Genomic DNA, 25,125 nt, shown 5'->3' with positions numbered 1-25,125 from the left:
TCCACATATTTACATAGAAACCGCTATTGCTAGTGTTTTCACCACAAATAATTAAAATATTATATCTAGTAATTCATAAGCAAAATAAAAATTGGTATCAAAATTCTCTCGTAACTATACAGCAGTTTTAAAATAAGTAAAAATAATTCTGTCTACAACATTTTTTCGTACTACGTTCTCAAATATCTCATATTTAAAGTATCCTCGAGTATGGACAACATTAAAATCTATATTGTGTGAATCCGCTCAGAATACTGAGGCAAGTTTTCCTACGCTCGTACATTTGTGCATTTTCCACAACTAAAGCATACGTAAGATTCTTCTCTTTGGCATATAAAATAAAAATAATTCAATCTGTGTTAATTCTAAACTAAAATATGTACACATATATCCTAATAAAAAGGAGGTAAATGTTATGTACTTTCAAGTCGCAATACATGCACCAGCATTATTTAAATCAATTCGCTATGTGTTTGCAAATAAGCATAATACATATATATCCATCCATTTTCTATTCAGCAATTCAACAAGTTCTAATCCTGATATTATTTCCTTGTAGATCTCTTCATTCAACACTTCATACACAATATCTATAATTAATATATAGTAACGTTACATAAATTATAAATACTAAAGTCTCCATGTATTCCATTGTTTAAAACCGTACAAGTGGTAAGGAAGCTCATGCCTACAAATAATGCGGTACAAATTTTAATTCATCAAAATACAATAATCTTTGTAATAAAAAACACCGTACATGCCCATTTATACAAATATATCATAATAAAACGTACAAACCGTACCTGTAAATTTTAGTTCTATATTATCACCGTAAGTTCAATAAAAACACTGTAATTAATTCAACACCCTATATATATATATATATATATATATATATATGTATCATACAAAGTAATAAGCAGTTCACTAACTTCACCCTAACTTCAATAAAAGTACTGCAACTAATTCCATACCCGTTAAGTGCGTGTATTATTCATAGTACTACACAGTTCATCCTATCCAGTAATATAGTTACAAGACATTGGCTGTTTCCTCGTAGAATATATCTAATAGTATCTACTTGTATACATTATTATTTAAAATTAGTAAAGGCTACATGTTTTCTATTATCTTAACCAGCACAAATGGTGAGAAATCTTTTACCTACAAATAATGCGGTTCAATTTTAATGTATTAAAATGTATCGAAGTTTGTAATAAACAAGTATAGTATATGTAGTTATGAAAAATATATCCTAATAAGACGCACAAACCTTACCTGTAAGATTTTAGCTATATATTATCACCCTAACTTCAATAAAAGTACTGCAACTAATTTCATACCCGTTAAGTGTGTGTATTATTCATACTACTACACAGTTCATCCTATCCAGTAATATAGTTACAACACATTGGCTGTTTAATCGTAGAATATATCTAATAGTATCTACTTGTATACAATATTATTCCAAAATATTAAAGGCTACCTGTTTTCTATTATTTTAACCAGCATAAATGGTGAGAAATCTTTTACCTACAAATAATGCGGTTCAATTTTAATGTATTAAAATGTATCGAAGTTTGTAATAAACAAGTATAGTATATGTAGTTATGAAAAATATATCCTAATAAGACGCACAAACTTTACCTGTAAGATTTTAGCTATATATTATCACCCTAACTTCAATAAAAGTACTGCAACTAATTTCATACCCGTTAAGTGCGTGTATTATTCATAGTACTACACAGTTCATCCTATCCAGTAATATAGTTACAACACATTGCCTGTTTCCTCGTAGAATATATCTAATAGTATCTAATTGTATACAATATTATTCCAAAATAATAAAGGCTACATGTTTTCTATTATCTTAACCAGCACAAATGGTGAGAAATCTTCTACCTACAAATAATGCGGTTCAATTTTAATTCATTAAAATGTATCGAAGTTTGTAATAAACAAGTATAGTATATGTAGTTATGAAAAATATATCCTAATAAGACACACAAAACTTACCTGTAAGATTTTAGCTATATATTATCACCCTAACTTCAATAAAAGTACTGCAACTAATTCCACACCCGTTAAATGCGCGTATTATTCAAAGTACTACACAGTTCATCCTATTCAGTAATATAGTTACAACACATTGGCTGTTTCCTCGTAGAATATATCTAATAGTATCTAATTGTATACAATATTATTCCAAAATAATAAAGGCTACATGTTTTCTATTATCTTAACCAGCACAAATGGTGAGAAATCTTCTACCTACAAATAATGCGGTTCAATTTTAATTCATTAAAATGTATCGAAGTTTGTAATAAACAAGTATAGTATATGTAGTTATGAAAAATATATCCTAATAAGACGCACAAACCTTACCTGTAAGATTTTAGCTATATATTATCACCCTAACTTCAATAAAAGTACTGCAACTAATTTCATACCCGTTAAGTGCGTGTATTATTCATAGTACTACACAGCTCATCCTATCCAGTAATATAGTTACAAGACATTGGCTGTTTCCTCGTAGAATATATCTAATAGTATCTACTTGTATACAATATTATTTAAAATTAGTAAAGGCTACCTGTTTTCTATTATTTTAACCAACATAAATGGTGAGAAATCTTATACCTACAAATAATGCGGTTCAATTTTAATTCAGTAAAATGTATCGAAGTTTGTAATAAACAAGTATAGTATATGTACAGTTATGAAAAATATATCCTAATAAGACACACAAAACTTACCTGTAAGATCTTAGCTATATATTATCACCCTAACTTCAATAAAAGTACTGCAACTAATTCCACACCCGTTAAATGCGCGTATTATTCAAAGTACTACACAGTTCATCCTATTCAGTAATATAGTTACAACACATTGGCTGTTTCCGCGTAGAATATATCTAATAGTATCTAATTGTATACAATATTATTCCAAAATAGTAAAGGCTACATGTTTTCTATTATCTTAACCAGCACAAATGGTGAGAAATCTTATAACTACAAATAATGCGGTTCAATTTTAATTCAGGAAAATGTATCGAAGTTTGTAATAAGAAGCAATGTTACCTGATCCGTTATGAAAAATATGTCTTAGTAACAGGAACAAATCCTGACTGTAAGATTTTACTTCTATATTGTCACCCTAACTTCAAAAAAATACTGCAACTAATTCCACATCCGTTAGATGCGCGTATTATTCAAAGTACTACGCAGTTCGTAATATTCTGTCATGAAATTACAACATATTGGTTGTTTCCCTTGTAGAATATGTCTGAAAACATCCTCTTGTATACAATATTATTTCCTAAATAGTAAAATTTATCAAATAATCCACTTCGTGTTTCCGTATGTAACATATAGGACCTATTTCGCAACGTTTTTGCGTAATCCTTGATTCTTTCTGAAAATCGTAAGGTCTGTGTTAAGACGCTATAGGGCCTACATTCATATATAGCGATTCAATTTTTACAATAATAAATATGTTTTCTTACATAAAACCAGTCTGTACACATTTGAATTGTTGCAAAACGTCAAATATCTGGCAATCTATTTAATATTGTTTCAAAATTTAACCAATTCCTGCAACAAAATCAGTCGTCATATAATACTTCCCAGCACTTAAACCAAATATTATATGGAGTATATTCCTATAATTCAGTACACGATAAATGGTAGCTAATATATTTATTTCTGGTACTTTTTAGTTCCATAGTAGCAATTACATATATATATTCCGCTTCTCAATCATAGCAAATACAATATACTTAAATATTATGCTTCATACCTTAATCCAATTTGAAATACTTTCAAGCTAGTATTTATCTAATTCCTTCAAATAAATTCTTGGCGGAAAACTTTTTCTATTGCCAATTAGCATAGGAACAAGTTTCAAAATGTTCCTAATCTGTACCACATATGTAGGCCTATTCTTCAACGTAAACCTATACTAACAATTTCCAAGCAACGTACAAAATTGCAATACTCCGTCCACTCCAAATTCATCAAGTGCCGTTCCGCTCTTTCACACAACCAAACGCAAACCAATAGTGAACTGCACCCTTGTATAAACATAGGTGCATCTATACAGATAAAATATGAGTTTGTTCTACTGTATAATGGTTCAATATACTTTTACACATCTATTGTTAAATAAAAGTCCCAAATAAATAACAAAATACGCTACAAAATGTATACATAGCCAGTTAAACCTAATTTAATAATCCCAATGTAAACTGATATATTATGCTTAAATGTCGTTTCAATTCCATGAACAATAGTATTTCTCTATTTATTTATTCTCTTCTCTTCCTTGTACATCAAAAAATCAAATGCAATTCACCTTAATTCTCTTTTTCATTCTATATCAGTCTACCATATACCGTACATGTCAAATGATGTTGCGGTTATTGACAATAGATGACAGCACAGTTGTATATATCGTAGTACTGTAGGGACCTGCTTTCTTTATTAAAATGTATCGTTATATATTATTATTATTATTATTATTATTATTATTATTATTATTATTTCAATTTTGTAATAATTAAACAAAACAAAATTTAATATAAACTAGACACATAATGCAATAATGTATTAAACTATACAGCTTCGCCCAGTCAAATTCGTTATAAGCCTAATTAGCATCAATCTATACGAAAATACGAGTCCAATACTTAGCAGCTTGACGTACCATACGTCATAAGCTGATTTTTGAACCAAGCCTAGCCTAGCTGGGAAGTGTTAACGTGCCTTCTATGACATTGTGTTGCATACGCACAATCGAGACCAGCACGCATACGCTCTCACTGGGATTGACAGTGCTTCTCAGTACTGGAGGGTGAGACTTATTTATCATCTCTGTTATCACAATAACTCGGTCATAGTTTGAATTTCTCATTGTGATTCAAGCCACTCGAGTGCCTATTATTGCATTTCTTTGAGATATTACTGGTCTGAGAGACCATGCATCGCTTGCCTCCGGTAGTTAAGGGCCCAGACCCGCCACCTCCGGGGGATAAGGGGAGGGATCCCCGTCAACAGCGCCGTAGTAGACAGCTTTCTGAAAGCAGTATCGGGTCCGTTGAAAAGCGCTCACGCTCTAAATCACCGCACTATGTTGCTCCATCTACCAGCATTGAGGAACCTATGCAATGTTCGTCTAATGCAAATCTTGATAACAACCAAACTCCTAGCAATCACTTTGCTCAACGTGCACCTGTTTATTCATTTCTGTTAACAGATTTCGATCCGAAGTACAGTAATCCACGGCTAATTTTCAATCAAGTTGTAAAGTACCTACCCCGTGCTAGCATCAAACAGATAGTATTCACCAAGAATGGTGTCATTATACGTTCAGAGGATCAAAACTTTGGAACCACACTACGCAACAAAGCTAGCTATGAAATCTTTGGAAAAAATGCGAAAATGAAGCAGCTTACTAGTAAAGTCAAGCAAACACCTCCGCCGTCCAAGAATCCAATGCTATCTGTTGTCATCCGTGGTTTTCTACCTGAGATCACTGATGCAGAAGTGCTCGAAGAGCTTACAGCTGAAGGCATCCCTGTCGATAAATGCATTCGCATCAGAAATCAAATGGGACCTACGTACATGGTTCGTGTGCTAAGCTCCAATAAATCATCTATTGATACTCTTCTTCAGGAGGGAGCGTACATCTTTAAGCAAAGGCACAGAGTCGAACCTTCACGTACCAATTCGCCCCTACCTATTCGCTGCGAACGATGCCAGATTTATAACTCGCATGTAACGTCAAAATGTCCAAACATTCCTAAGTGTGGATACTGTGCCGAACAGCACGAGACCAAAGACTGTCCGAACCATCAAAAGCCTGCTCACTGCTCTGTATGTCCCGGGTCACATCCTACATACAGCTACAAATGTAAAGCTAAGCCAGCTCCACCCGCAGATCATCCTGAACTTACAGTTCCACTACGTACAACTGATCCACCGGTTCATGCCCACCAATCAATCGCAGCAGGTCTTACAGTTGAAAACTTCCTCCGATATTTCACGCTTGTCCTTCAGAACATTTTTCCTTTTCAACGACAGTTCATCCTCGAACATGTTATCGCTGCCGCCACGAGCATTTTCAATATTAATCTGTATGCCACATATTCCGGGACCTATGTGCACTTTCACATATCTCCAAAAGAAACTGCTGTCTAAGCAAATAGCTTGCGTCATCATCATGGGTTTGGCTTTATTATTTATGAACATTCGATCTTTACCACAACACAAAACTCTTTTCGAACACTTGCTACTAGAAGAATGTATTGATATTTTTGCTTTGAATGAAACGGCTTTAAAACCATCAATGCTATCGAGGTTCCCACGGTATCAACTCCTGCGCTATGATTTTCCAGTAGATAATGCTCGAGCGCAAGGTGGAGTTGCAATTGGCATCAATAACAAATTATCTTACCGACAGCATCAGATTCAGATTCCTTATCGACTTCCTGAACATCTTATAGCCACTATCTATCTACCTAACATAGCACTTACGATAGCAACAATCTATGTACGTCCCGGACAGGTGATACCATTCGAGTATTTCAGCCGTTTGTTTCAATCATACAGACATCTACTGATACTAGCAGACATCAATATCCATAGCCGCTCCGAGAGGGAAAAGAGACAGTTTGCTGACCATATAGCACTTCACTTACATGGTCACATATATCCCCTTCCGAAACACACCAGACCAAGTAGCCAAACTACACCGGATGTTGTTCTTTCTACCACTTCACTCATAGACAGGTGTCATATCGAAGTCTTGGATTGCATAGGTAGTGATCATTTACCGGTGAAAATAACAGTCAATGATGTACGTAAAAATATTTCTCATACCGCAGAACGCACTATATACTTATATGACAAAACGAATTGGCAGAAATATCGCTCAGATATTGACGCTGCTTTAGAAACTGTACGACCACCGGATACCGAGGAAACTCTTAACGCAGCCATAACTACACTCACCAAGGCCATCACCACCAGCGCACGTAACAACATTCCTACTTATCACGGTAAAACTTATCAGCCAATTTTGCCTCCGCAATATTTGCATTTAGTCAGAAAATCTCGTCATTATTATAGACAATATGAGCGTACTCGTAATCCTGAATATCTAACACAGGCACGTAGATGGCAACGTACTGTGCACAACTATATTGTTGCCCATAAACGGTTGACGTGGCACAACACATGTAATCAACTGAACGATGAAACTCATCCCACACGCTATTGGAAAAAGTTCCATCAGTTGACAGGACAGCAAAAAACAACAAGATATCCACTGTTTCAAAACAACGATCCTTTACATTCAGATCGCGATAAAGCCAACGCTTTCGCCTCTCATTTACAAGCTGTGTTCACTCCGCCTGTTGAACCACATCAAGATAGTCCTAGATTTTCTGAAAAAAACATCACTCAGTTATTACAACCGTCACCTACACATACCTTAGATGAAACTCAACCGTTAACAGTATCTATAACTTCTGATGAAATTCAGACGAGTATCAAAAGAAAACGTAATACAGCGCCTGGTTTTGACCAAATATCTTACCGACTTATCAAGGAATGTTCAGTACAGTTTTTTCTGCTTCTTGCAGTTATCTATAATTTTATTCTCCGTACAGGATATTATCCAGTTGAGTGGAAAGTCTCTAAAGTATGTATGTTCCTAAAACCGAACAAGCCTCCGAATTCTGTCAGTTCGTATAGACCGATACAACTAACTGCCACACTGGGGAAAATATTTGAAAAGATTCTAGTGAAACGTTTACACCCATATTTGCAAGACCATCAACTTCTTCCCACTTTCCAAACCGGATTTCGATCATCATATAGTATTAATGATCAATTGCTTCGATTAACGACTACACTTGTAAACCAGTATAACAGATCACTACCATCTTGTCTAATTTTAATGGATTTGGAGAAAGCATTTGATCGAAATTGGCACTATGGTTTATTTTATAAATTGCTAAAATTTGGACTTCCCCTTACTTACGTTAGAATAATTTTCTCATTCATACTCAATCGAATCGCATATGTCTGTATCAACGGTTCCATCTCCCATCCTATATTTCCATATACCGGGGTACCTCAAGGGTCCAGCCTGTCACCTCTTCTCTACATATTATATGCATCAGACGTACCAGTACCTGCTCCTCCTACTTATTTATTCCAATATGCCGATGACACCGCTTTCTTAACTCTCGGAACAACTATACAACAAATTAATAGAACCTTACAACTCACACTTAATAACTTTCTTGTGTGGTGTAGGAAATGGAAGCTCACCGTCAATGAAGAGAAAACTCAGACCCTTGTCATCATACCACCTAAATGCCGCAGTAAAGTTCACCGTAACCCCAATCGTCTTGATATCACTGTCGGAACACACAGATTAGAACCATCTAAATCAGTTACATATCTAGGAATAACGTACGATAATAAATTACAATGGACTGCTCACTTCCAGAAACTTGTGCTTAAAGCAAAAAATCGGTTGCAATTACTTCGCAGGCTAGTAGGACAGCATTGGGGACTAAACTCAAAATTGCTTATCAACACATATAAAGCGTTCATGCGCAGCATTCTTACATTTGGCCATATTGCTTGGTCTCCAGCTCAATCTAAGTTCTACAGTAGGCTCGAAATTATGGAGCGCCATGCAGTACGCTTAGCATACCGCATCAAACTACCATATCCCAACCGAGAACTATACAATCGAATAGACTTTCCACCACTTGTAGAACATATCTCACTTTTACGTAAGCGATATATAGCCAAATGCCTAGAATCTCATAAAGATATTTTTCTGGACACAATCTTCATAGATTCTGAGCAGGATTCCTCTTTCAAATATTGTTATACACCGTTGAGTATATTGATCACACTTCACGTAAACAATCTTCCTATGGATCATTTTCATCGCAGATTCTTTCAACGTCAGATCATTCATCAAGCCATCCCTCATCTTTTTCCATAGCTGCACTGTTCTCCCTCACCATTAATCTGGGCTCCCCATGTCTACATCAGTCTTGAGACGCCCCAAGACAGAAGAATAACATGCATTCGTTACTATTAACCATTTCACTGTGTTGTGGCGTATAAGGCACTTTCATCTCATCAATCATGATAAAGTAATTACAATTTCAATTATGTTCACCTTGTAGTCTTATATATCATTTATCATTATATACTATCACCTTTTCCAGTTATTTATTGTTAATTTTTCTTCATGATATGTATATCTTTTCCACAGTTCAATATCATACAATGTTTATTATTTATGTTCATGCACATAGATCTATTTCAGCACCATTGAATGTACTCGTTCTATTTAGCACTAGTTATTTTCTTTATATCACATTGTCCAACTAACGTTGTTTATGTTTGCACTTGTTTTCAGTATATCACTTGCCGAGAGAGAGGGCGTAACCCTCTAGAGGCAGATCAATATGCAACTACTTGATGCTTCATGGTAATATAATGAATTATGTCCCATAAATCAATAAATACTTCAACAAAAATGCAAAAAAAAAATACGAGTATACCCGAAGAAAGGGCACAACCCTTTAAACGGGACGACGAACAAAAAAAGAATACGAGTTTACCCGAAGAAAGGGCAAAACCCTTTAGCGGGACGACTTACAAAACAACAACAAAATACGAGTAAACGCGAGTATTCAAATTTTAAAACAGGTAGTATGTAGGAAGCTCTGTTCAACAACCACGCAATGCCGCCCTATTGGGTAAAATCATATATCAACGCAAACCTCTTAATGATGTTTAGACCAATCAAAGGCCACAAATGCTGAAGCCCAATTCTTCATACGTAAGTATGTACATATGGTAAGTACCATACGTTGATTAACTCAATAAGTTAATTAGCTTTAAATTTCATTAATTCAATAATACGTTGAACCCGTTCGTAATTAAACTGTACTATAAGGTAATGACGTCACGTGTATGATCAGACGCAATTAAATTCATTCTAAGAAATCATCTTTAATTGAATAAATTAATAGGTTCTTGATTAAAGGGTAATCAAATTTGATAGGAGTTTGATATCAAATTAATTAGAGTTTGATATCAAAATTTAATTAAATTATATCTTACAACGTTTCCTGATTTACACCATAAATGTTCAAAGTATAGGGAATTTCAACCCTTTTAGGACCTCATTTGGCAACGTCGCAGCGCTAGAAACCCGTAATACAGCGTGATATCAATTTAATTAAACGGCCGTCATCTTTCTACAGTGACAAAAGGCAAACTATCTCTTCAAGTATTCGGGCTGAGCCTAAAATTGTTAAAAGTTAAAGGCTACAGCCAAACACGTTCAAAACAGCTGGGTACGGGTTTAGGCTTCTCAACGGCTGGAGCGGCTTGGCTTACAGCTCATTCACTACCGAACCGAACCGAGAAGTGAGCCGAGCAAACAGCTCACCCAACCGAGTCGATTTGAGCCATCAGCTTAGTTGAGCTGAGTCGAACCGTGCCGATGGACTAGTTTGAATTTAGCTGGCTCGAACCGGTTCACAGGAGCCGAGTAGAAGACCCATCCCAACCGAGAAAGCTCGAGCCATCGGCTCAATCGAGACGAGTCGACGGGTCGTTCCAGCTGAGCTGGCTCAGGTCATTTGCTCAATTCGGCCGAGCCGACGGCTCATCCCAACTGAACCGACTCGAGCTGTTCGCTCAGTTGATACGAGCCGAGCCAGGTGATGTCACTACCCGAGATGGACTTCTGCTTTGGCTCAAGAATTTGACCGTGCAGGTCTCACCCTTGATTTTAAGAACTACAGTTTATACTTATATTGGTGATTACGACATTTGAGGCTGTCTCGTAATAATAAAAAATCTCGTCCTCTCGTTATCTAGACGAGACGAGATACACTAATATTGCCCAACGAGATGCACTAAAATTACGAGACGAGATGCACCTCTGTCGTGAGCAACACTAAAAGTATACCATATTACTTCTTACTTATCTCATGGCTCCGCTTTCCAGTCTAATCAGGCCATTATTTCAAAACGAGTTATAACGAGCTGAACGAGCGAGCGAGCCATTATCAAACTCGACTCAACTCCAAACTCGACCTCGAAAACAGCGACTTGGCTCGGAACTCAACTCAACAAAATTACCTTTGACTCGACTCGAATTGAACTCAAGTCGAGTCCAATTTTGGCTCGACTCGTGCTCATCCCTATTCGTATTTGTATTTTATGTTTCCACTTCAACAATTTCTACTCATTTTTCTCCGTTTACCTGCTGTTTCTGGATTTCTCTTTCGGTGTCGTCCTTTATTTAGACCATGCACTATTCTTATTCCCAGCTTATGACCCGCTTCGATGTCTTAATCAGTTTAAGCTTTTCTCCTTACCTTGACTACACATGTGATTGATTTAATTTCACTTTCCGCGCAAAACCGAGGAATAATAATAATAATAATAATAATAATAATAATAATAATAATAATAATAATAATAATAATAATAATAATAATTATTATTATTATTATTATTATTATTATTATTATTCTATTGAACTTGCGCGGAGAAAGTACTGTATAATCCGATATCATTTCTGTAATTTTACTCCATTGTATGTTATTTAGTTTATTAATGGGCCCTAAATTGTCTGCAGATCATTGAATAAATTAAGTTCGCATGCACTTTGGTGGAACTATCATTACAGGAACATTACCGTCTCGTTCCAAACATCAGGGCTGAACTTAACAATATTTAGCTTATGATGTTGCATGAGAAGATAATGTAGGGGTGAAGTGCTGGACTTGTGGGTAATACAGCTAATCAATATAGATTCAAATCCTTTTTAAGTTATTTTATTTTCAAAGCAATCATGAAGCATCAAAGAGTGACTTCTCATACTAAATGAGCAATCCTTAAGAAAGTGGAGGCCAACACTTGTATCATGATAGAGACGATTTACGGATGTTAATTGGGAAAGGGCAAGAAAATTACTAGGACATTGGAAACACTTCGTTCATCTACAGTATGCACTTTTTAATTTACCGTTGTATGGCAAAACACTACACCTTTGCTAAACTAAATAACATACTAATTTTTAAAATAGTTATTGTTAAACTAACTTTGGCAAGCGCAATCGATGGAATATGATTAGTGCTGTAAAAGAACGTTTTTTTTCTGTTTAGTTTTTTTAAATAAAAAAATCGTCCTTTTTCATTTTTTTTCAAACGTCTGTTTTTTTTTCTGGCAACTATTATTTATTGATTTACGTTGCAGATTATTGAAATAATCAACAAAACTTGAGTCACAGCCCTCGTAACTTACAAATCTTTAGTTTCTTTGTACCTATATACTAGCAAAATTGTGTGATTATTCCTTTCGGCCCCAGATCATTTTTGGCGTTTTCCTACATTTCCAGTTAGTGACTTATTGCTCAAAAACCATTCATTCGATTGATATGGTTAAGGCCTTGTTTTTTAGAAAATGGATGTGGCTATTTTTTGGCGTAAATTGCATTGCAGTGTTGCCAATGGGTGGGAAATTATTGAGGGAAATGTAGGTGTAAAAATTTACAAAAAAAATCCCTAACCGAATTTCAAAATTTTTTGTATCTAGTACCACTGCTGCTATATGGGTTCAAGTCACCTAAAAAAAATATTTGCTGTGTTGACAAGGTACAGTGAAATCCTGAAATCGCTGGCTTCCATTCAAAGAGGAAAAGAAAAAATTCTGTCATGCACATGTAATTTTGACACTTTTTACGCCTCAGAAGCAAAAACCAAATATGCCGGGGCTACAGCTTCTCTAATTATCCTATTGAAACTTTTATGGTGCGTTCTGTAGGGCAACAAGGAAGCTTTCAGGTAGTGGTACCTTTGTTTGAATGTAGCCAGTAGGAAGGTAATAATAGAGGGGAAAAAGAAAATATTCCGAATTTTTCACCTAAAAGCGGGAATTAATTGTTTTGGCTGCAAACACTGCCATAAGACAGAAGAAAACTTTCTGAAAATAAACCTTAGTACTTCAAGAATATATCCTACAAGTATCATGGCGATATATAACAAAGTGCGATGAAATTTAAAAAGCAAATCTCATTCTACCTCAGAAATTTACCATTTTCTTACCATTTTCAGAACATTGCTTATTAAAATCTCAACTGTACTTTCCCTAATTATTCTAGTAAAACTTTTTATCTTGCGCTGTATAGGCTAAGGATAAGGCTTTTAGACACTGGTACGTTTGTTCGAATGTAGCCAACAAAAAGGAAATAATAGAAATAAAAAAGGGAATTTTTCAAAAATTTCCCCCTAAAATCTTGGAATTAAAATTTTCTGTAGCTGGAAACACTACTATCAGACGCACACAAACTATCTTAAAATAAGCTTTGATATCCCTCTAATATACCCTACAAGTATTGTGTCGATATCTAATAAAGTAAGTATGTCAATAAAAAAATACCTGATTTTACCTTTAAAAAAATCACAGTTATCTTCCCAATTAGAGAACAAGGTCTACTGTAAACCTCAACTGTACTTCCACTAATTATCCTATTGAAACTTTCTATAGGGCGTTGTGTAGAGCAAGGACAAGGCTTCCAGATACTTGCAACTTTTTTTCCGATATAGCCAACAAGAGGGAAATAATAGAGACAAAACAGATCATTTTTCCAAAATTTCCCCCTTAAATCTGGAATTAAAATTTTCTGTAGCTGACAACACTGCTACCAGACAGACGCAAACTATTTTAAATTAAACATTGGTACGCCACTAATATATCCTACAAGTATTATGACGATATTTAAGGAACAAAACTTCTAATTACCAAAAGTATATTACGGTAAATAGAAAAGTAGGGAAAAACTAGAAAAATCAAGGGTTAGAACCTAAATACGAATTTTTCGTGCTTTCCCTAATTTCCCCATTGTAACGATCTGTACTTGCGTTTGTTAAGTAAGGACAAATGTTCGATTGGCGTAAGTTGACTTGCACTCGGACGTATAGGTACGGATTTAAAAACAAAAATTTCTAATTTTTTGCCCAAATTTAGGAAAAGTTTAATTTCTCTAATTAGCAACACTGCGCGCAGGCCCGTCCAATTGATGTCAACAGTTAGGTATGCATCCGAGGTATCTACCTGGCAAGTCTTAAGGAGGTCTTTCTACAACGAAGAAAGCTACAATGAAAAAAGAAGTAAAGGAAATTCGAAATTAGAAAATTCTCGAGCTTTTGACTGGGGTAAAATTTGAGAAGGAAATTCGACACCAGAAGAAATAATTAATATGATAAACTATAGTCCAACCATATTTGGCAAGAATAATATCCCGATATCTTAATTAGTGTCTACACAGGAGTGGATTAAACAAATGACACACCCGTGTGTGTCACTTTGGCCACCTGGGCCACCGAGTATACATTTGATTACTTTTTTTGACTACTAACTCGTGTTGTCGTAGTAGTTATAGTCCCGATTAATAATAATATCGTTGTTGTAAACAATAACTTTATAAGGAAAATTTTCTCTCCTTTTTACATCTTAGTTCCAACACTGTTGGTGAGAAATGCAGGGTGTTTCAAAATGAATTTAGGAGTTTTAAGTCTTCGTAGTACTTATTACATTTTACGTACAATTATAAGCAATGCATCAAGTAAAAGAGCACCTCAAACAGTCTCTGTTACAAGTGTTCAATGTGAGATTCATTCGTCACATGGTACACATTTGGTCGATAGGCGAGAAAGGCCCATAAACCTTCCGCCATATGGCACAAAACACATTCAATTTAGGGGAGTCTCGTTTCAAGTGTACCATCTCCTGAGGATTTGCTGACGGCCAGATACAAACATTATGAGTGTTCACATTAGCTCTTAGGTGAAAGGTCGATTTATCACTGAAGACGACACAATCCAGAAAATCTTCATTGTTATGCAGCAATATTTCACTTACGAAATTGGCACGTAAACCGTAGTCTGTAGGCTTTAGACCTGTAGCAACTGCAAACGATATTTGACGTATTTGCAAGCGTCTCCTTAATATTCTTCACACAGACCGTTGCACTGTACAGATTCAGTCTTTATTAAAATACAAAAAAAACTTCCTGCTCTCTAGTCTCCATCTTTGCTGCTTGCTCTTTCTAACGGCAGACAGAAGAAACAGTGCATGTACATGCATGCGTACAAAACTGTTTGAGTTGCTCTTTCATTTGGTATAATATTTATAATTGTAAGTTAATTGTAATAGATACTACAAAGTTTCAGTACCCTAATATTAATTTTGAAACACTCTGCATTACTTCAAATTGTGTCATCCCATATTCATGTCTTTTATATACTTATCAGCAGGGCCGGTCCTAGTCAATTTGTCGCCCCATGCAATGGCAGAATTTGCCGCTTTCCCCTTTCTCCAGAAAGAACAAATCTTAAAAGTCATGATTTTAAGTATGCTACTCCAGCATGAACAATAAAGTTGATGGTAAGTGCAATTGCACTCAGAAAGGCTTAAATACTTACTAAAAATGCAATCCCGTTGGGGCCGTTTTTTTTAAATATTAATCTATTACGTTAGTGAAAGATAAAGCAAACACACCTGCAGAGGAAAGATGGTAATCCTTTTTATAGAATTCACTATTGAGCTTCAATCTCAATGTATCAGTTTGCGATACCAGTGCAACTAGCTCTTTTATCTTTATTTCTTGATTTTTTCTTCTACAGCGTCTAACATTTTTTTAAAACTTGTTTCTATCTTCAATGATAAGGAACTTGTTTCTGACAAAAACAAGACTAGTTGTCATATCAAAACTGTGATAACTTATTAAATGGAACAGATATTCACTACTATTCGAGAATTGAATTCTTGCATTTGGCAACAATCAAGCAATTTGTGCTCGGATTTATTCTCGAATAGTCCGACCATCGTCCAAGTGGCCTTAAACTAATGCAACCTAAACATAATTTATGAATGTAGTATTCAAATAGAAGGTCAACTTAGTAAATGTAACTACCATCATCATGAAGTCTGTTTCCAACAAGAAATATTTAATTTAAATAATATACTTATGACAGATTTTGTCGGACCATCCAAGCTTGCCACTCCACGCAAATGCACGCGTTGCATATATGGTAGAGCCGGCTCTGCATATCATACATATCTAGTCGGCAATTTTTTTTATATGACATTCAGAAAAATACTATTAGGCAAATTAGTATTAGTTTTTACCTTTAGACAAGTTATTTGAATTTTGTACTGTTCGTGACATTATTTTCGTACTTATTAAAGCCTGCTTTCACGAAAAAACAAAATTTCATTTCTACTTTTATTTCTTAGTTGATATTGATGAAAACTGCTGAAACCCGAATTGTTAATAGGTATGGTATTCATGTAAATTGTAAAATATTTGTAGCATATCAGTATCTAGTGTTTAATTTATGTTGCATTTTACAGTGATTATTCCTACATAAAAATATTTAATACTTAAAGACGTAAGATGCATTACAAATGACCATTTAAAAAAAACGAAATTTAGAAAAAAAACGAGAGGCAATGGTTTTTTCTAAAAAAAACGTACACTTCTGTAAAAATACGAATGTTTTTTTATTTACAACACTAAATATGATGGTCTCCGTAACAGGCTCATTTCTGAAGAAATTTGCCCATTGTAGAGACTCATATGTGTGAAATTCGGTAAAATTTCGTTTTATCGATCACTGTCCTCTGATTCATACCCCTGATTAGATATACCTCCTATCTCGTTTTCATTGTATGACTTCTCTAACAAATGTATTTTGAATTTTTACCTCGTTTTCACTTAACATCTCAAACGGGTAACACGCTCTCTTTTACCACCTCTCACGTGCTGTATGCATTATTAAAAAAATCCTTCTACTTATAGTTTATTCGAACTTACGTCCTTTGCATTTTCAATCTATCGTCTTTGCCACTATATTCCTACGCTCTAACCATCTAGAATATGAGAATTAAATCAATACAGAGAAAGCGAAGAAAAAACTAGAAATTGTCGAAGTGGGAATATAAAATAGAAATGCGAACATATATTCCAACAATTAAACGTTTACCAAGCAACGATCTCAAGGAGTATATAATTTTTAGTTTTTTTAAAAAATAATGCATAGCACATGAGAATTGGTGAAAGAGAGCGTATTATCCGCTAAATACGTTAAGAGAAAAAGAGTTGAAAATTTCGGTGAAATTTATTGGAGAAGTGGAACAATCAAAGCAAGGAAGCAGGTATATTTAATCAGGGGGTATGTATCAGAGGGTGGTAATCTCAAAAACTGCAAATCTTCCCGAATTTCGCACATGTGAGTTTCTATGATAGGCAAATTTCTTCAGATATGTGCCTATTGCAAAAACCATCTTGCCAGAAATGCCGTAAAATTTCTATGCAATTTTGCCTTTTTGTCTATAATCACCTCTGAAACGGAAAGAGAGAGAGAGGGGGGAGAGAGATGTTCACGGAACTGAGAGTGAGGTGCTTCCATTCAAATCCACGAGTTGACAAATTGACGCTTACATAATGAGAATGCGGAATACAAACAACTATAAAACATCAAAGTGATAATTGCAAGCATTATCACCGAAGGTTCCGGAACCATGACGGTCAATGTAACATAATCCCATGTCGGACGTCGAGAAATAATTTGATAAAGAAATGAAAACAGAACTTTAGAAAAGAAATCATTATGATGCACTAGACACAACATGATTGCCTGTTGATTCTCCTCATGTTAAATTGTCTCATTTTAGAGATTCGAGACGAAGCCTGTGTCTAGTCTCGTGGCTATCCCAGTGTGATCTCGTGTTTCCGAAACGAGACAAATTGTTATATCGTCTTTTTCCTCTAATTTTCTTTCGCAAACCTCATAATAATAGAAGTAAAATTGGAAGCAATGCGACTTTGAAATGTAACGAAGTTTACAAGTTAGAATTCATTATCGGATAAGAGAAGGCTACGGAATGCTTTCGAGACATTTAAAACGCGATGACTCCAGACAAGGATACGTCACGTGTCATCTCGGAAAACGAGACAAGACAGACGCTCTGTGTCGTCTCGTCTCGGATTTAGCAAAGCATATATTGTCTCGCCCATGCTTATTTAGAAACCTCTAACTACAATTGAAGTGGGTTTTGTGTCAATGAGACACGTGGCTCAAGATGTGAAAGTAAGTTGGTGAGTCGTGGGTCAACAGGATGTGACCCACTGCAATCCACCATCCACCTGTGACCCACCATAAACCAGCGATCCACCATAAAGTGCAGATTCACTACGACCCACCGACACACTGTGCTTAGTGCATTGTATATAGCATCCTCTGAACAGTGGAGAATTTGTCTACATTGTACTTTTAGGGTCTCTGGTGGGTCACGGCGGATGGTGGGTTGCAGTGGGTCATGTCCCGTTGACCCAGGCCTCACGATCTACTTTATATCTGGTGAGAGGCTTCCAATTCAGCATGTCCAGTTCTTGTCTGGACTCGACGCGTTTTAAATGTCTTGAAAGCATTCCAGGCCCCTGTCTGGTCCGATTATCAATTCTAACTTGTAAACTTCGTTACATTTCGAAGCCGCTTGGCTACCAATTTTATTTCTATTATTATGAGGTTTACGAAAGAAAATTAGAGGAAAGGAGACTAGATAACAATTTGTCTCATTTCGGAAACACGAGATTACTCCGGGATAGCCACAAAACCAGTGGCGGATCTAGAAGTTAAAACCTGGGAGGCTGCCTGAAATTAGACTATGGTAAGTATATCATGACCTTACTATAAATTTTCAAAACTATATAAATAATAGTTTAATTTTTTTCGTCAATCTGAAAGTGGGGAGGCTAGACCCATCGCCCCGAGCTAGATCCGCCACTGCACAAGACGAGAAACATGCTTTTTCTTGCTTCTCTAAAACAAGACATTTTCACATGACGAGACGAAACAGGTAATCATGTTGTGTCTAGCGCATCATAACCATTCCTATTATGAAATTTTGTTTTCATCTCATTATCAAGTTATTTCTCGAAATCCGACATCGGATCATCTTTTCATTCACCGTCATTGTTTCCTTCACTAACTTGTGTTCATAATTGTAATTATTTAAAAAAATCATTCTATTTTCTACGGTTTTCATTCCACGGTCAGTCTACGGTTTTCATTCTACCACTTGTGAAGTGGAATTAACATATGATAGGTTACAATGGTGTTGTGAATGTTTGTTATGTGTCTAATTGTTTGAAACCAGTGTATATTTAGACAATCGATATTATGTGGGGTTAATTGCATTCATCTATTACTACTTAACTGTCTATGTATGGTATATCTAAAAGTGTAGTGCTCTACGTTTCCCTTCGTAGAACAAAGTTGTTTGAATGCTCTGGATTAAGTGTAATGGAATTGTATAATAGACTAGACATGTAACGTTGATGGGGAAATGGAAGTTAGAACTAAAGCATGAAGTGTGGAAAGAGGGATCTTAGTTTTTTCTATTGAAATGTCTATAATGCATTGCTTGTTCCGTTCAATGTATCGCTATCTGTCCTAGCTGCTTGCTTCAGGCGTTATTCAGCGTGCCTCGGTAGCTAGCCTCTGCATAGCAAAACTCACGCGTGTAATATGCATGATTCACTGTGAAACGAAGTGTTGCAATAACTTCGCTTTGTCGTTAACAAATATAGCGCTTTTGCTGTCTTGAATATCAATAAAAATGGTTGTGGAAAATATAACTGAATACGAATCTGCTAAAAGTCTACTTATATAGTTTAATATTGTAGTCTCAATATGATCTCTCATCCCAAAGCTTGTGATTGTTTTCACAGGACACATTTGGGGAGAGTTGTGTAAGTCACAATATTTTGGCATTCGGTATATTAGTGATAAGTTCTTCGGATCTTAGAACCTTAGGTGATAACGCTTGCAATTATTACTTTGCTGTTTTATGGCTGTTTGTATTCGGCATTATTATTACGTAAGCGTCTATTTGTCATCTCGTTGATTTGAATGGAAGCTCCACCCTCTCAGTTCCGGGAGCATTTCTCTCTGCAATAGGCACATTTCTGAAGACATCTGCTGAACGTAGAGATTCACATGGGCGAAATTCGGGAAAATTTCCAGTTTTTCCGGTCACCACTCTCTTATATAACCCCAGATTAAAAATGCTTGCTTCCTCATTTTCATTGTCTCACTTCTCTAATAAATTTCACCGAAATTTTTAACTCGTTTTCACTTAACATATTAAACGGGTAATACGCTCTCTTTTACTACCTTTCATGTCCTGTATGCATTATTTTTAAAAAAATAAAAATATACTACGCATTTTATGCACCTTTCCGGCTGTTTACCGACTGCTGGAAAGGACCTCTTTTCGACGTCGGCTTCCAGATTCTCCCACAAAGGCATCCGACTTTTTGCCGCCGTCGAAAATAGGCCCTTTGCGACTGGAAATGAACGCTTCAGAAAGGCAAAATTTTCATCAGCTTTTACATTAATCTTGCCTAAGTCTTCCTCCATGCTATGATTTCTCGACAAGGAGCACCCTTGCAAGTTCTTGAAGTATAATACTTGAATTTTTTGTGTGCCCCTGTATAAAATTTCTTTATTTTTGCTTTTTTCCAGCACTCTCAGCCAAGAAAGAAGAAATTGAATTTGACATACAAGTATTATATACTTTCAGAACTAGCAATTGTGCCCTTCATGAGACATCATAACACGAAGGCAAACTTAGGCAAAGCTACTGTAAAGGGTGCTCCTGACAGGAAAATTTCCCCTTCCTGAAGGGTTGATATCCAGTCAGCAAAGTGTCACTTTTCGACGGCTGCAAGAGGTCGGATGCCGCTTGTGGTAGAATTGGGAAGCTGACATCGAAACGAGGTTCTTTCGAGCAGTCGGCAAACAGCCGGAAAGGCGCATAAAATACACCTGCGCCGCCGCTGGAAAGTATCTTCCCAAGCAGTCGGCAAACACCAGAAAAGGTGCATGGCAATGCAATGAAAATTATGGCGGGTTCCCACCAGTAATGTTGCATTCAGTACATACGTAGTACAGTTCTACAATTCTCAGTACAATTTAAGTGCTATATAGAGGGAAGGTATTTGAGAATGACTTACAAATGCTTGAAAGCGACCTAAAAATAACAACTAAGCAGTTAGTAATGCCCGTTAAGAATAACTAAATTAACACGTCTCTGGATCGAAAGTGAAAAACTTATAACAGTCAGTACATTTCCCCCCTGAAAGCACATTTTTCAATATCAGGGCCACTAGGAACAACACTGTACTATGCATTCAAAATTTACTAGTTGCAAATGCTTTCTTTGGAGAAAAAAAGCCACAGGAATCTTAGGAATATGGTCTTTTCAGGTTGTCGTTTTCCCATATACTATTTGAAAAAGGATTTTAAACGTCAATGGTTTTTCTAAATTTTTTAAAGCACAGGAGTCACACTCCCAATGAAAAATGAGATTTAAATAAAAATTAATGAAGTAAAAAATATAAATAATATTACTGTAATAAAAGGTACCTGGTGGTGCAGAGATTCAAACCTTGCCTACATGCAAAAAAAGAAAAAAGAAAAAGAAAAGAAACTAATAAACAAGGAAAATGTGGACAGTAATCAATTTAGTTTGGCAATATATGGACAACAGAGACGTGTGTCCCAGCAGCCAAGCCAAAAAAGGTTAACGAGAGAAGGTGATTGCAACCTTGCGTTACAGCTTAATATTGCTAGGTTACAATGTAATAATCACGTAGTTACCACTATCAACCATAGCCTGTAACCGGTAACCTAGTTAGTATGTTGGAATAACCGACTGCTCGGTTAATGAAACAGGGTGCATCAACTGCAGTAATGGAGTATTTTGGTTAACATATTTAATTAGTTAAAGTAACCCATTTACTGCGCTAAAGTAATACGGTAGGACAAATGTATAACCAAGTAGGTCGATTAATAAAACAAATTAAATTAGCTAAGATAACCTATTTACTCGGTTAATGTAATAAGGTAGGGGGATTGTTTAACCAAGTAGATCGGTTAATTTAACCTGTTCAGTTAATTGAAATAACCCGTTTAATCGGTTATTGTAATAGGGTAAATTAATTGTAGTAACCGAGTATCTCGTTTAATATAACCTGCTTTATTAGTTGAAATAACCATGACATAACGTTTGCATTGTTGCCCATATATTGACAAAGTTTTCAGGATTAAACTTGTGTTTAACCTTTCTGAAGGTTAAAATTTTATGATCAATTTGGAATTGTTCTAGCTTTATAATTTTTGAACCACTTAACGTGGCGATGTGAAACAAACGTTTATGTGAAAAAACTACATTTTCTCTAGTTTTCAAAACCACATAAAAAGACGTACTTATTTTCAATATGAATCCGAGGACGGTGTCTTATACAGAAAGGTAAAATCATTGTTTAGAATGATTCAGAATGAATGATTGGAAATGTTAATTAATAGGAGTATAGAAAAGGATTATCAATGCAATTGGAAATGGTAATTCCTTAATCTCCTATACTAATTTGCTAACTGAAATCTGAAAAATTATTTTACCTGCAACATAACAGATTTCTAAAAATACAGGGTCAATTAATAATCCATAAAATCATATTACTACTTTTCTGCATCATTTGAAGAAAGACGATAAATGTATATTTTTATAAAAGAGAATGAATTTAGCTTTGCGAAATTTATTTGTTTCACGTCAAAGTTAAGTGGTTCAAAGGTTTATATTGAGACATATTTCTGGGTTAGACATAAAATCCTAACCTTAAAATCAATACACAATTTTAACCCTGAAAAATGTAAAACGCTTTATAGTCCTGTAAACATAAAGCTTTTATAGCTCTGTAAAACACGTTAGAATAGGAGCTCTGTAAGTCTTTACACATTGTGCACAATTGAAACAATTGAAATAAAAACAGAACAATGTTATAATGTTTCATTACAGTATCCCACCGCCCTTAACGTGAATTCTACTTTCCATTTCCATACTGCATAATCTGTTCAATTTACTGCAAATAGATGGAGAATATAAAATTAACTCTAAAAAATTATTCACAGAGCAAAATACACTAATTAAAATATACTGTATAATCCGATATCATTTCTGTAATTTTACTCCATTGTATGTTATTTAGTTTATTAATGGGCCCTAAATTGTCTGCAGATCATTGAATAAATTAAGTTCGCATGCACTTTGGTGGAACTATGATTACAGGAACATTACCGTCTCGTTCCAAACATCAGGGCTGAACTTAACAATATTTAGCTTATGATGTTGCATGAGAAGATAATGTAGGGCTGAAGTGCTGGACTTGTGGGTAATACAGCTAATCAATATAGATTCAAATCCTTTTTAAGTTATTTTATTTTCAAAGCAATCATGAAGCATCAAAGAGTGACTTCTCATACTAAATGAGCAATCCTTAAGAAAGTGGAGGCCAACACTTGTATCATGATAGAGACGATTTACGGATGTTAATTGGGAAAGGGCAAGAAAATTACTAGGACATTTGAAACACTTCGTTCATCTACAGTATGCACTTTTTAATTTACCGTTGTATGGCAAAACACTACACCTTTGCTAAACTAAATAACATACTAACTTTTAAAATAGTTATTGTTAAACTAACTTTGGCAAGCGCAATCGATGGAATATGATTAGTGCTGTAAAAGAACGTTTTTTTTTCTGTTTAGTTTTTTTAAATAAAAAAATCGTCCTTTTTCATTTTTTTTCAAACGTCTGTTTTTTTTTCTGGCAACTATTATTTATTGATTTACGTTGCAGATTATTGAAATAATCAACAAAACTTGAGTCACAGCCCTCGTAACTTACAAATCTTTAGTTTCTTTGTACCTATATACTAGCAAAATTGTGTGATTATTCCTTTCGGCCCCAGATCATTTTTGGCGTTTTCCTACATTTCCAGTTAGTGACTTATTGCTCAAAAACCATTCATTCGATTGATATGGTTAAGGCCTTGTTTTTTAGAAAATGGATGTGGCTATTTTTTGGCGTAAATTGCATTGCAGTGTTGCCAATGGGTGGGAAATTATTGAGGGAAATGTAGGTGTAAAAATTTACAAAAAAAATCCCTAACCGAATTTCAAAATTTTTTGTATCTAGTACCACTGCTGCTATATGGGTTCAAGTCACCTAAAAAAAATATTTGCTGTGTTGACAAGGTACAGTGAAATCCTGAAATCGCTGGCTTCCATTCAAAGAGGAAAAGAAAAAATTCTGTCATGCACATGTAATTTTGAAACTTTTTACGCCTCAGAAGCAAAAACCAAATATGCCGGGGCTACAGCTTCTCTAATTATCCTATTGAAACTTTTATGGTGCGTTCTGTAGGGCAACAAGGAAGCTTTCAGGTAGTGGTACCTTTGTTTGAATGTAGCCAGTAGGAAGGTAATAATAGAGGGGAAAAAGAAAATATTCCGAATTTTTCACCTAAAAGCGGGAATTAATTGTTTTGGCTGCAAAAACTGCCATAAGACAGAAGAAAACTTTCTGAAAATAAACCTTAGTACTTCAAGAATATATCCTACAAGTATCATGGCGATATACAACAAAGTGCGATGAAATTTAAAAAGCAAATCTCATTCTACCTCAGAAATTTACCATTTTCTTACCATTTACAGAACATTGCTTATTAAAATCTCAACTGTACTTTCCCTAATTATTCTAGTAAAACTTTTTATCTTGCGCTGTATAGGCTAAGGATAAGGCTTTTAGACACTGGTACGTTTGTTCGAATGTAGCCAACAAAAAGGAAATAATAGAAATAAAAAAGGGAATTTTTCAAAAATTTCCCCCTAAAATCTTGGAATTAAAATTTTCTGTAGCTGGCAACACTACTATCAGACGCACACAAACTATCTTAAAATAAGCTTTGATATCCCTCTAATATATCCTACAAGTATTGTGTCGATATCTAATAAAGTAAGTATGTCAATAAAAAAAATACCTGATTTTACCTTTAAAAAAATCACAGTTATCTTCCCAATTAGAGAACAAGGTCTACTGTAAACCTCAACTGTACTTCCACTAATTATCCTATTGAAACTTTCTATAGGGCGTTGTGTAG

The sequence above is a fragment of the Thermobia domestica genome, chromosome 4 (genome assembly GCF_964235325.1).
Source record: "Thermobia domestica chromosome 4, izTheDome1.hap1.1, whole genome shotgun sequence".
Taxonomy (NCBI): Eukaryota; Metazoa; Arthropoda; class Insecta; order Zygentoma; family Lepismatidae; genus Thermobia; species Thermobia domestica.
The sequence above is the reverse complement of the archived record's forward strand: the minus strand, read 5'-3'. Positions refer to the sequence as shown.